The sequence below is a fragment of the Chlorocebus sabaeus genome, chromosome 15, assembly GCF_047675955.1.
Source record: "Chlorocebus sabaeus isolate Y175 chromosome 15, mChlSab1.0.hap1, whole genome shotgun sequence".
In the NCBI taxonomy this organism is placed as follows: domain Eukaryota; kingdom Metazoa; phylum Chordata; class Mammalia; order Primates; family Cercopithecidae; genus Chlorocebus; species Chlorocebus sabaeus.
The window spans coordinates 33966863-33980550 of record NC_132918.1 but is presented as its reverse complement, the minus strand read 5'-3'; the positions used below and the strand labels follow the sequence as shown (position 1 = coordinate 33980550).

At 40.1% G+C, this 13688-nt stretch overlaps 1 protein-coding gene across 1 annotated transcript in view; it reads left to right on the top strand.

The window, feature by feature from the left end:
* Positions 1–13688, top strand: part of LEKR1 (leucine, glutamate and lysine rich 1) — a 240862-nt gene that overhangs the window by 167473 nt on the left and 59701 nt on the right. The gene's annotated exons all lie outside the window — the stretch shown is intronic.

The window sequence follows — 13688 nt, the reverse complement described above, 5'->3', positions numbered from 1 at the left end:
GAAATATTGGAAAACACATGATAAGAAAATGATGTAAAATCAAGAACACTATTTCTTTTAAAAATTAATTTTAAGCCTGGGCAACATGGTGAAACTTTGTCTCCACAAAAAAATACAAAAATTATCCAAATGTGTTGGCACACACCTGTAGTCCCAGCTACTCGGGAGGCTGAGGTGGGAAGATCACCTAAGCCTGGAAAGTTGAGGCTACAGTGAACCATGATCATGCCACTGCACTCCAGCCTGGGTGACAGAGTGAGACCCCGTCTCAAAATGAATAAATAAATAAGTAAAAATTACTTTCATTTCAGAAATTTCAAAAATTATAGCATAAACATAGTATATCTATAATTATAATACTAAAATAGTATGTATATAATCTTTGAAAAGTAAGCAGATTCTTTTACTTTATGATATACGTGATTTTCAGTTCCTATATTTTAGAAGGATGAACGTCATAAAAATATAAATATTTAGAATGCTTAGCAACCCAGTGTTTGTGTTGACCATGAACTACTCCTAAAAACAATGTGTTTAATAAAATACTGAACACAAGAAGGAACAAATTCCAAAAATGCCCTATCAAATTAATGTATACTTGGATTATTTGTAACAAAATAGTTTCTGAAAAGGAAGGAAAATAAAATATTCATACTTTATAACACCGTGGTTAATAGTACAGTAAGTACAGTAGTTCAGCTGTCTGTGTAGATGGCTGGGGTTGAAGGAATTGGTGGATGGGGTTCCTTAGAAGACCCACTAGGCCCAGGAAGTAACTTTTTGGGAGATTTTTTTAAATCATGAAAAAGAAACAAGGTGACGGTTGCTAGGAAAAAAAATCGTTGTAGCTTTCCCTCTGATAACATCAAGGAGGGGTTTGGCCATGTGAATGTCTCTTGTGGAGAGCAGTCTAGTCAGGCCCCAGCCACTGTGTGATGATTGCTTCTTGGAGCTCAAGAAGTGAAGAGGGCACAGTTTAGGCATAGGGAGGTGGTGCTAGCACACAACTAAACTAAGAGGGAATTTGTTGTCATACCAAGACTCAGCATATAAAGTGAAGTCTTGGAAAGTTAGGAAGGAAGCTAAACATAGAAATGAGCATAGTGGAGGAAGAGAAGGCCCTTAAAAGACTAAGGTAGAAATTACAGTGATGCCGCCACAAGCCAAGAATTCCTGGAGCCACCAGGACCTGGAAGGGGCAAGAATGATACTCTGATAGAGCCTTCAGAAAGAGAGCAGCGGAGAGGGGCGGAGCAAGATGGCCGAATAGGAACAGCTCCAGTCTCCAACTCCCAGCGCGAGCGACACAGAAGACCGGTGATTTCTGCATTTTCAACTGAGGTACTGGGTTCATCTCACTGGGGAGTGCCAGACCATCGGTGCTGGTCAGCTGCTGCAGCCCGACCAGCGAGAGCTGAAGCAGGGCGAGGCATTGCCTCACCTGGAAAGCGCAAGGGGGAAGGGAATCCCTTTTCCTAGCCAGGGGAACTGAGACACACAACACCTGGAAAATCGGGTAACTCCCACCCCAATACTGCGCTTTAAGTAAACAGGCACACCAGGAGATCATATCCCACACCTGGCCGGGAGGATCCCACACCCACGGAGCCTACCTCATTGCTAGCACAGCAGTCTGTGATCTACCGGCAAGGCAGCAGCGAGGCTGGGGGAGGGGCGCCCGCCATTGCTGAGGCTTAAGTAGGTAAACAAAGCTGCTGGGAAGCTCGAACTGGGTGGAGCTCACAGCAGCTCAAGGAAACCTGCCTGTCTCTGTAGACTCCACCTCTGGGGACAGGGCACAGTAAACAATAACAAACGCAGCAGCTCTGCAGACGAAAACGACTCTGTCTGACAGCTTTGAAGAGAGCAGTGGATCTCCCAACACGGAGGTTGAGATCTGAGAAGGGACAGACTCCCTGCTCAAGTGGGTCCCTGACCCCTGAGTAGCCTAACTGGGAGACATCCCCCACTAGGGGCAGTCTGACACCCCACACCTCACAGGGTGGAGTACACCCCTGAGAGGAAGCTTCCAAAGCAAGAATCAGACAGGTACACTTGCTGTTCAGAACTATTTTATCTTCTGCAGCCTCTGCTGCTGATACCCAGGCAAACAGGGTCTGGAGTGGACCTCAAGCAATCTCCAACAGACCTACAGCTGAGGGTCCTGACTGTTAGAAGGAAAACTATCAAACAGGAAGGACACCTACACCAAAACCCCATCAGTACATCACCATCATCAAAGACCAGAGGCAGATAAAACCACAAAGATGGGGAAAAAGCAGGGCAGAAAAGCTGGAAATTCAAAAAATAAGAGCGCATCTCCCCCGGCAAAGGCGCGGCTCATCGCCAGCAACGGATCAAAGCTGGACGGAGAATGACTTCGACGAGATGAGAGAAGAAGGCTTCAGTCCATCAAATTTCTCAGAGCTAAAGGAGGAATTACGTACCCAGCGCAAAGAAACTAAAAATCTTGAAAAAAAAGTGGAAGAATTGATGGCTAGAGTAATTAATGCAGAGAAGCTCATAAACGAAATGAAAGAGACGAAAACCATGACACGAGAAATACGTGACAAATGCACAAGCTTCAGTAACCGACTTGATCAACTGGAAGAAAGAATGTCAGCGATTGAAGATCAAATGAATGAAATGAAGCGAGAAGAGAAACCAAAAGAAAAAAGAAGAAAAAGAAATGAACAAAGCCTGCAAGAAGTATGGGATTATGTAAAAAGACCAAATCTACGTCTGATTGGGGTGCCTGAAAGTGAGGGGGAAAATGGAACCAAGTTGGAAAACACTCTTCAGGATATCATCCAGGAGAACTTCCCCAACCTAGTAGGGCAGGCCAACATTCAAATCCAGGAAATACAGAGAACGCCACAAAGATACTCCTCGAGAAGAGCAACTCCAAGACACATAATTGCCAGATTCACCAAAGTTGAAATGAAGGAAAAAATCTTAAGGGCAGCCAGAGAGAAAGGTCGGGTTACCCACAAAGGGAAGCCCATCAGACTAACAGCAGATCTCTCGGCAGAAACTCTTCAAGCCAGAAGAGAGTGGGGGCCAATATTCAACATTCTTAAAGAAAAGAATTTTAAACCCAGAATTTTATATCCACCCAAACTAAGTTTCATAAGTGAAGGAGAAATAAAATCCTTTACAGATAAGCAAATGCTTAGAGATTTTGTCACCACTAGGCCTGCCTTACAAGAGACCCTGAAGGAAGCACTAAACATGGAAAGGAACAACCGGTACCAGCCATTGCAAAAACATGCCAAAATGTAAAGACCATCAAGGCTAGGAAGAAACTGCATCAACTAACGAGCAAAATAACCAGTTAATATCATAATGGCAGGATCAAGTTCACACATAACAATCTTAACCTTAAATGTAAATGGACTAAATGCTCCAATTAAAAGACACAGACTGGCAAACTGGATAAAGAGTCAAGACCCATCAGTCTGCTGTATTCAGGAGACCCATCTCACACGCAGAGACATACATAGGCTCAAAAGAAAGGGATGGAGGAAGATTTACCAAGCAAATGGAGAACAAAAAAAAGCGGGGGTTGCAATACTAGTCTCTGATAAAACAGACTTTAAACCATCAAAGATCAAAAGAGACAAAAAAGGCCATTACATAATAGTAAAAGGATCAATTCAACAGGAAGAGCTAACTATCCTAAATATATATGCACCCAATACAGGAGCACCCAGATTCATAAAGCAAGTCCTTAGAGACTTACAAAGAGACTTAGACTCCCATACAATAATAATGGGAGACTTCAACACTCCACTGTCAACATTAGACAGATCAACGAGACAGAAAGTTAACAAGGATATCCAGGAATTGAACTCATCTCTGCAGCAAGCAGACCTAATAGACATCTATAGAACTCTCCACCCCAAATCAACAGAATATACATTCTTCTCAGCACCACATCGTACTTACTCCAAAATTGACCACATAGTTGGAAGTAAAGCACTCCTCAGCAAATGTACAAGAACAGAAATTATAACAAACTGTCTCTCAGACCACAGTGCAATCAAACTAGAACTCAGGACTAAGAAACTCAATCAAAACCGCTCAACTACATGGAAACTGAACAACCTGCTCCTGAATGACTACTGGGTACATAATGAAATGAAGGCAGAAATAAAGATGTTCTTTGAAACCAATGAGAACAAAGATACAACATACCAGAATCTCTGGGACACATTTAAAGCAGTGTGTAGAGGGAAATTTATAGCACTAAATGCCCACAAGAGAAAGCTGGAAAGATCTAAAATTGACACTCTAACATCGCAATTAAAAGAACTAGAGAAGCAAGAGCAAACACATTCGAAAGCTAGCAGAAGGCAAGAAATAACTAAGATCAGAGCAGAACTGAAGGAGATAGACACACAAAAAATCCTCCAAAAAATCAGTGAATCCAGGAGTTGGTTTTTTGAAAAGATCAACAAAATTGACAGACCGCTAGCAAGACTAATTAAGAAGAAAAGAGAGAAGAATCAAATCGACGCAATTAAAAATGATAAAGGGGATATCACCACCGACCCCACAGAAATACAAACTACCATCAGAGAATACTATAAACACCTCTACGCAAATAAACTGGAAAATCTAGAAGAAATGGATAATTTCCTGGACACTTACACTCTTCCAAGACTAAACCAGGAAGAAGTTGAATCCCTGAATAGACCAATAGCAGGCTCTGAAATTGAGGCAATAATTAATAGCCTACCAACCAAAAAAAGTCCAGGACCAGATGGATTCACAGCTGAATTCTACCAGAGGTACAAGGAGGAGCTGGTACCATTCCTTCTGAAACTATTCCAATCAATAGAAAAAGAGGGAATCCTCCCTAACTCATTTTATGAGGCCAACATCATCCTGATACCAAAGCCTGGCAGAGACACAACAAAAAAAGAGAATTTTAGACCAATATCCCTGATGAACATCGATGCAAAAATCCTCAATAAAATACTGGCAAACCGGATTCAGCAACACATCAAAAAGCTTATCCACCAGGATCAAGTGGGCTTCATCCCTGGGATGCAAGGCTGGTTCAACATTCGCAAATCAATAAACATAATCCAGCATATAAACAGAACCAAAGACAAGAACCACATCATTATCTCAATAGATGCAGAAAAGGCTTTTGACAAAATTCAACAGCCCTTCGTGCTAAAAACGCTCAATAAATTCGGTATTGATGGAACATACCTCAAAATAATAAGAGCTATTTATGACAAACCCACAGCCAATATCATACTGAATGGGCAAAAACTGGAAAAATTCCCTTTGAAAACTGGCACAAGACAGGGATGCCCTCTCTCACCACTCCTATTCAACATAGTGTTGGAAGTTCTGGCTAGGGCAATCAGGCAAGAGAAAGAAATCAAGGGGATTCAGTTAGGAAAAGAAGAAGCCAAATTGTCCCTGTTTGCAGATGACATGATTGTATATTTAGAAAACCCCATTTTCTCTGCCCAAAATCTCCTTAAGCTGATAAGCAACTTCAGCAAAGTCTCAGGATACAAAATTAATGTGCAAAAATCACAAGCATTCTTATACACCAGTAACAGACAAACAGAGAGCCAAATCAGGAATGAACTTCCATTCACAATTGCTTCAAAGAGAATAAAATACCTAGGAATCCAACTTACAAGGGATGTAAAGGACCTCTTCAAGGAGAACTACAAACCACTGCTCAGTGAAATAAAAGAGGACACAAACAAATGGAAGAACATACCATGCTCATGGATAGGAAGAATCAATATCGTGAAAATGGCCATACTGCCCAAGGTAATTTATAGATTCAATGCCATCCCCATCAAGCTACCAATGAGCTTCTTCACAGAATTGGAAAAAACTGCTTTAAAGTTCATATGGAACCAAAAAAGAGCCCGCATCTCCAAGACAATCCTAAGTCAAACGAACAAAGCTGGAGGCATCACGCTACCTGACTTCAAACTATACTACAAGGCTACAGTAACCAAAACAGCATGGTACTGGTACCAAAACAGAGATATAGACCAATGGAACAGAACAGAGTCCTCAGAAATAATACCACACATCTACAGCCATCTGATCTTTGACAAACCTGAGAGAAACAAGAAATGGGGAAAGGATTCCCTATTTAATAAATGGTGCTGGGAAAATTGGCTAGCCATAAGTAGAAAGCTGAAACTGGATCCTTTCCTTACTCCTTATATGAAAATTAATTCAAGATGGATTAGAGACTTAAATGTTAGACCTAATACCATAAAAATCCTAGAGGAAAACCTAGGTAGTACCATTCAGGACATAGGCATGGGCAAAGACTTCATGTCTAAAACACCAAAAGCAACAGCAGCAAAAGCCAAAATTGACAAATGGGATCTCATTAAACTAAAGAGCTTCTGCACAGCAAAAGAAACTACCATCAGAGTGAACAGGCAACCTACAGAATGGGAGAAAATTTTTGCAATCTACTCATCTGACAAAGGGCTAATATCTAGAACCTACAAAGAACTCAAACAAATTTATAAGAAAAAAACAAACAACCCCATCAAAAAGTGGGCAAAGGATATGAACAGACATTTCTCAAAAGAAGACATTCATACAGCCAACAGACACATGAAAAAATGCTCATCATCACTGGCCATCAGAGAAATGCAAATCAAAACCACAATGAGATACCATCTCACACCAGTTAGAATGGCGATCATTCAAAAGTCAGGAAACAACAGGTGCTGGAGAGGATGTGGAGAAATAGGAACACTTTTACACTGTTGGTGGGATTGTAAACTAGTTCAACCATTCTGGAAAACAGTATGGCGATTCCTCAAGGATCTAGAACTAGATGTACCATATGACCCAGCCATCCCATTACTGGGTATATACCCAAAGGATTATAAATTATGCTGCTATAAAGACACATGCACATGTATGTTTATTGCAGCACTATTCACAATAGCAAAGACTTGGAATCAACCCAAATGTCCATCAGTGACAGATTGGGTTAAGAAAATGTGGCACATATACACCATGGAATACTATGCAGCCATAAAAAAGGATGAGTTTGTGTCCTTTGTAGGGACATGGATGCAGCTGGAAACCATCATTCTTAGCAAACTATCACAAGAACAGAAAACCAAACACCGCATGTTCTCACTCATAGGCGGGAACTGAACAATGAGATCACTTGGACTCGGGAAGGGGAACATCACACACCGGGGCCTATCATGGGGATGGGGGAGGGGAGAGGGATTGCATTGGGAGTTATACCTGATGTAAATGACGAGTTGATGGGTGCAGCACACCAACATGGCACAAGTATACATATGTAGCAAACCTGCACGTTGTGCACATGTACCCTACAACTTAAAGTTTAATAATAATAAATAAATTAAAAAAAAAAAAAAGAAAAGAAAGGGAGCAGCTCCATCAATACCGTGATGTTGGACTTCTGATCTCCACACTTCGGAGAAAAAAGTTTTGTCTGTTTTAAGCCACAGTAGTTTGTGGCAATTTGTTATGGCAGCTCTAGAAAATTAATACGGATTTTGGTACCAGGAAGTGGGTGCTACTGTAATAAATACCTCAAATTGTGGAAGTGACTTTGGAACTGAGTAACAAATAGAGGTTGGATGGTTTTTGAGGTACTTGAGAGAAAAGTCATAGACTTTCTTGAAGAGACTGTTAGTGGAGTTATGGATTTTAAAGGCAATTCTGGTGAGGGAACAGAAGGAAGTGAAGAGCATGGTAGAGAATTCTTCCATCATCTTAGAAATGTATATTTCATCCTGAGCAGAATGTTAGTAGAAATATGGATATTAAAGGTGGTTTATTTTGAAGGTTAAGAAGGAAATGAAGAACATGTTATTGGAAACTGAAGGCAAAGTGATCCTTGTGACACAGTGGCAAAGAATTTGGATGAATTGTGTCCTTTACTTAGGTGGATAGCAGAATTTGTAGGCAATGAACTTGGATATTTAGCTGAGGAGATTTCTAAGCGAAGTGTGAAAGGTGTGGCCTGGTTTCTTCGTTCTGTTTGTAATAAAATACAAAAGGAAAGAAGTAAATTGAGGAAGCAGCTGTTAAGCAAAAAGAAACAACACTTGATGATTGAGAGTTTATTGGCCTATTCAGATTGCAAAAGATGCTAAAATGGGGAAATTCACTGTTGGGAAAGTATACTCTGGATAGAGGGTGTGCCTAGACAATATTGTACTGAAGAGATCTGCTATACAACTGATGGATCCCTCAGTTATCTCACAGATCCAAGGATAGATCCATGGTTATCCAGGAAAGATCAGTCGGGGTTCTTTTATCTAATGGCATAGATCCCTGTGACATACATGGGAGCCTCAAAAGTTCTTGAGCAGGTTGTACCAGAAGAAACACTGTCAGCTTGGCCTGAAGGGACTGAGACAGGCCAAAGTGAAAGAGAGGCTGTTAGATATGCACAATTCTTCAAGCAAGAAGAGGACTGATAGAACTACTCAGGTATCAGCACGCGCTGCCTTTCAAGAAAAAGGAGGAATGACTCTGAGGACAGGGTCATGGGCACAGGGGTAGAGGCTGAATGTTCAAGAGTAGAGACCTACCAAGCTGCCATGAGCAAAGAGACCTGTGAAGCCATGGGCCCAAAAGACACAGCTTCAAGCCACAGAGGATTATTCCCAGACCTTGAAACCAAACGACTTTGCCTTGCTGGGTTTCTAACTTGCTGGGGATTGATGACCCTTTTATTCCTTCTATTTTCTCTGCCTTGCAGTGAGATTGTTTATCATATACTTGGCCCACCTTTGTGTTTTGGAAGCAGGTAGCTTGTTTTATAGTCTCACCGGTCAATAGATGCAGAGGAATATGGCCCTTTCCTAGCTCATCCCCATAGTCATCTACACCTGAGTATTAGATTATTTATATGTGAATATTTGAGACTCTTTGAACTAATTTTTATGACATTTAGATGAGAGTTAAGACCTTTGGAGAGGTTGAGATGGAATGAATGTATTTTGCACATGAGGCAGATGTGAATTTGGAAGGCCAGAGGTTGGACTGTAGTAGGTTAAATGGCAGACCCCAAAAAGACATGTTAACATTCGAATCAGGGATTAGAACCTGGGAACATGGCCTATGTGGAAAATGGTTCTTTACAGATGTAACCAAGTTAAGGCTCTCGCTGGAAGAGGCAAAAAAGTCTTCTCCCCTGGAGCCTTTGGATGGAGTATAGCCCTGTCAACACCTTAATTTTGTGTATCTGGCCTCCAGAAATGTGAGAAAATAAATTTCTGTTGTTTCAAAAAAAAAAAAAAAAGAAATGAGCATAGTGAAGAAAAGGAATAAACTTACTGGTAGTGACAAGAATTGATATTTTACAGAAAAAGTTTGCACAGAATTCTTTGTATATTCATGTTCTGCGTGATGACATTTTGGTCAGTGACAGACCATGTATACAATGATGGTCCTATAAGATTATAATACTATATATTTACTGTACCTTTTGTATGATCAGATATGTTTAGATATGCAAATACTTACCATTGTGTTACAATTACCTACACTATTCAATACATTAGCATTCTATATAGGTTTGTAGCCTAGGAACAATAGGCTATATCATATAGCCTATGTGTGTAGTAGGTTATACCATCTTGGTTTGTGTATACTCAAGGATGTTCACACAATGACAAAATTGCATAATGATACATTTCTTGGAATGTATCCCTGTTGTAAAGCAATGACTGACTGTGCATGGAGCCTGCCTATTTAATATTAACACATGCTTTGTGGTATTTTCTGTTTATTATAATTTTAACATAATTTGTGCTGAGAAATCGTGAGAGTCAGGGTAGATTGGAGATGGAGAAATATACCCCTAAAGTCCATCAAACTAATTATCTGTAGGAAGTTGCTGTATAATTGCAGAAATGCTGATGATGTTTTTATCAGTTTATAAAACTGATGTTTCCTACACATACAAGACGTTCTTAAAAATTAAAAAATGGACATAATGCCCATTTTTAGAAATGTGAATTAGGAAAGATAGAGCCACTTAAATGGCTCCAAGTGCTGGAGACCTTTCTCTATGCTACCTGTCTCTAGCTTTTCCATCTATACTCTATCTCCTCTCCTTCACTGCTAGTATTAAGTTGGGGAGGGTGGGCATTTAGGATCAAAGCCTGGGACTGCTGAAGCCTCAGGTTGCTCAGAGGTCAGGAGGTCAAGCTAGAGTCAAATTTGTGGCTTGACCATTTTTGTAATAAGTTTGAAGTCAAAACATTTCATTCACCATAAATGGGTGAAATTAGGGTTCTTTTTCCAAGAGTGTTTTCCCCAAGATTTTTAAGAAAATATTTTCCAAGGTTTAAAAGAATATTGCTATGTATTTAAAAATAGAGATTTTATCAGAATGCTTTGGGCTACAAGTAACAGAGGTAGGATAATGCCAGTTTTAGTTGATAAGAATCTCAGCAATATCCCCAAGGTTCTTGATGTTCTTTCTGTCTCCATCCTGCTGCCCTCAGCACTGGCTTCAACCCAAAGCTAAGTCAGGTCCCTATAATCACAAGATGGCTGCCGTTCCTCCACCCTAGAGGCCTTATTTGGATATGGTGCCTGCAGGCAGGAAGGGGACTGGTTTTCTGGTGTCTTTTTGGAAGTGAGAAAAAAGAATTATCAAATGCCACCAAACAGCATTCTCCTTATATTTCCTTGACTAGAACCCTTTACATACCCTCTCCTAAGTGAATCACTGGCAAGGGAACAGGGCTGCTACAATTACCTTAGACTAAGCAAGATTTATTCTTAGAACAAATAATAATTGGGACTCTGATGGCCAGGAAAAAAGCTATAGTGAATGTTCAGAAGGTAACCAGTAGTGTTTGCTAAAGAGGTAGAGCATTAATGATGCTCTGAGAGCTTGAAATTTTCTATAAATTTTATTTTTAAGTACTATAATATCTAGATTAATTAAGAGAACGCCTCCCTGAAATAAAGAAAAATATGAAGACTATAAAATCTAGTTCTATTGCTTTTATGCACATATGGTTATAAAATATACTTTTATTACTTTCACATATATATACATATATATAATATATATATATTTATTACTTTCATATATATATACACACACACAGGCACACACACATAGATGGAAGACCTAGAGACAGGGAGCACAGAGAAAGGTCTCCAGCACTTGGAGCCATTTAAGTGGCTCTATCTTTCCTAATTTGCATTTCTAAAAATGGGCATTATGTCCATTTTTTAATTTTTAAGAAGGTTTTATATGTGTAGGAAACATCGGTTTTACAAACTGATAAAAAACATCATCAGCATTTCTGCAATTATACAGTAACTTCCAGGATAAAGATAGATAAGTAAGGCTTAAAAGAAAGACTGTGTTTATGGTGAGAAATTTTTAGGAATTCCTGAAAGATAATACGTAGAAAGGATAGTAAAGGGTCTATATCTTTACTACAGAAAGGATAGTAGAAAGGGTCAACTCTATGGAAGAATAACCCAGACGAAGAGCAATTGAGTGGTGATGCTGGTGGGCGTGGGATAGACAGGACCTTCCTCAGAATTAATTAAAACACAAAGAAGGGAGTGAGACCTGGTGAATCATTGAAATAGTGGTTTCACACTCCAATCTACATAAGAATCATGGGTAGCTTGCTAAAATTGTGTATTACAGTATGGCCACTCCCACAGACTCAGCCTCAGGACCAGATTTCTGGTTTTACATTTAGGTCTGGGGTGGCTCCAAGCAATCACATTTTTAATGCACTCCCCACATGGTACTGATTCAGGTGGTCCAGTGAAACCCACTCTGAGGAATCGCATATGGAACATTTAAGCCAGCTGGCCCCTCATCAATACCCTATAATCAATCAGCCCTGTGTGAAGCAGCGTTTGCAGAAGCATCTATACTCAGACTAACAAAATGAGTATGTGGACTAGAGTCAAACAGCCTGGCAGCTACTGAATCCCAGGAGAGCCCAGGGTCCCCACAGCCCAAGACAAACCTCCAGTGCCCCCACCAGGTAGCATACCCTGCCCCTTCATCACACCTCTGAAACAACCTAGGACAAAAATGAACAGCAAAGCAGACAAGCAAACAGAGGATCTTAAGTCTGAGGATTCACACACAACCAAAGATTAGGTGTGTGAGGAAACACCCCCCCGCCAAGTTCCCCCGAAAAGTGGCTATAAATTGACACAGAAAATCCTTAACACCCTAGAAAATTGTTAAATAGCAAACAGATGACATTAGAATAAGTATAATTGATAGACTCCAAAGTATGTCCAGGATTGTAACCATAAAAGAGCAGACGGTTATGGCAAGCTATTAGGAATTCAGGAGATTAGAAATATCAGAAAAATGATCCCATTCATGCTAAAAATGAATACAAATGCACATACACATGCATATGGATTTAAACATTGAATAAATGATAGGATTGCAACAGTTACCTCTCGAAATGAAAGTGTGGGCTGTGTAGAAACTCTTATTTCACTCTATTACATATTGCTTGAATGCTTTACACTTTAGATATATTTATTTTCATGTATGTGGTAAGAACAATATTTACTTAAAATGATTTATAATCTGTCACTAAGAGTATGTCTAAGAATATGTCTAAGTGGTTATGTAAAATATGTTTTCTGGCTGGTCGTAGTGGCTCACGCCTATAATCTCAACACTTTGGGAGGCTGAGGCAGGTGGATCACCTGAGGTCAGGAGTTCGAGACCAGCCTGACCAGTATGGTGACAACTTTGCCTTTACTAAAAATACAAAAATTAGCTGGGCGTGGTGGCAGGTGCCTGTAGTCCCAGCTACTCGGTAGGCTGAGACAGAAGGATTGTTTGAACCCCGGAGGCAGAGGTTGTAGTGAGCCAAGATCACGACATTGCACTGCAGCCTGGGTGACAGAGCGAGACTCTGTCTCAAAAAAAATTTTTTAAAAAAGGTTTCTAATTTAAGAACCTCTGTAATGTACTTACACTTTAATTCATTTTTTTTTCTAAGCAAACTAATACAGGTCTTACATTTTAATTTCATTAGCAGTCACCTGCTCCTCATTTAACTGATAATTTGAACAATAGTAAACTTTTGACCATCACAAAGTACTAATTTTTAAAGCTCTTACTTGGCCTTTCAACAGCATCTGACAGTTGACCAAACTGTTCTTGGGACAGTCTCTATTATTGAGATATAAATATCAGAGTTCTCCTGATTTTCCTCTCACCTTCCTGTTCACTCATGAAAATTTTTGCCTGGCAAGCAGAAGGTGACCTGGTGGCATTTCAGTGTCAGTGTATTTTTCACATGGTTTTAACTTGAACAGGCTATGTTTATTTCATTTATTTATTCGATACAAAATGTTTACTGAGAGCCAGGACTATTGTGTGCAGGCAGTAGATATTGGAGTAACAAGATGGGCACGTTTCCATAGGTGTACTTTTCAGGCAATGCTAAGTGCCGCAAAAATATAAAATAGGCATAATAGAATGTGAGTAGTGGAGAGGGGTGGTATACTTTTGACGGAGTGGTCAGAATGGCATCCCTGAGCAGATGATCTTTAGGTTAAGATATGAATAACAATCCTGGCTAACACGGTGAAACCCCATCTCTACTAAAAATACAAAAAAATAGCTGGGCGTGGTGGCGCCTGTAGTCCCAGCTACTCCGGAG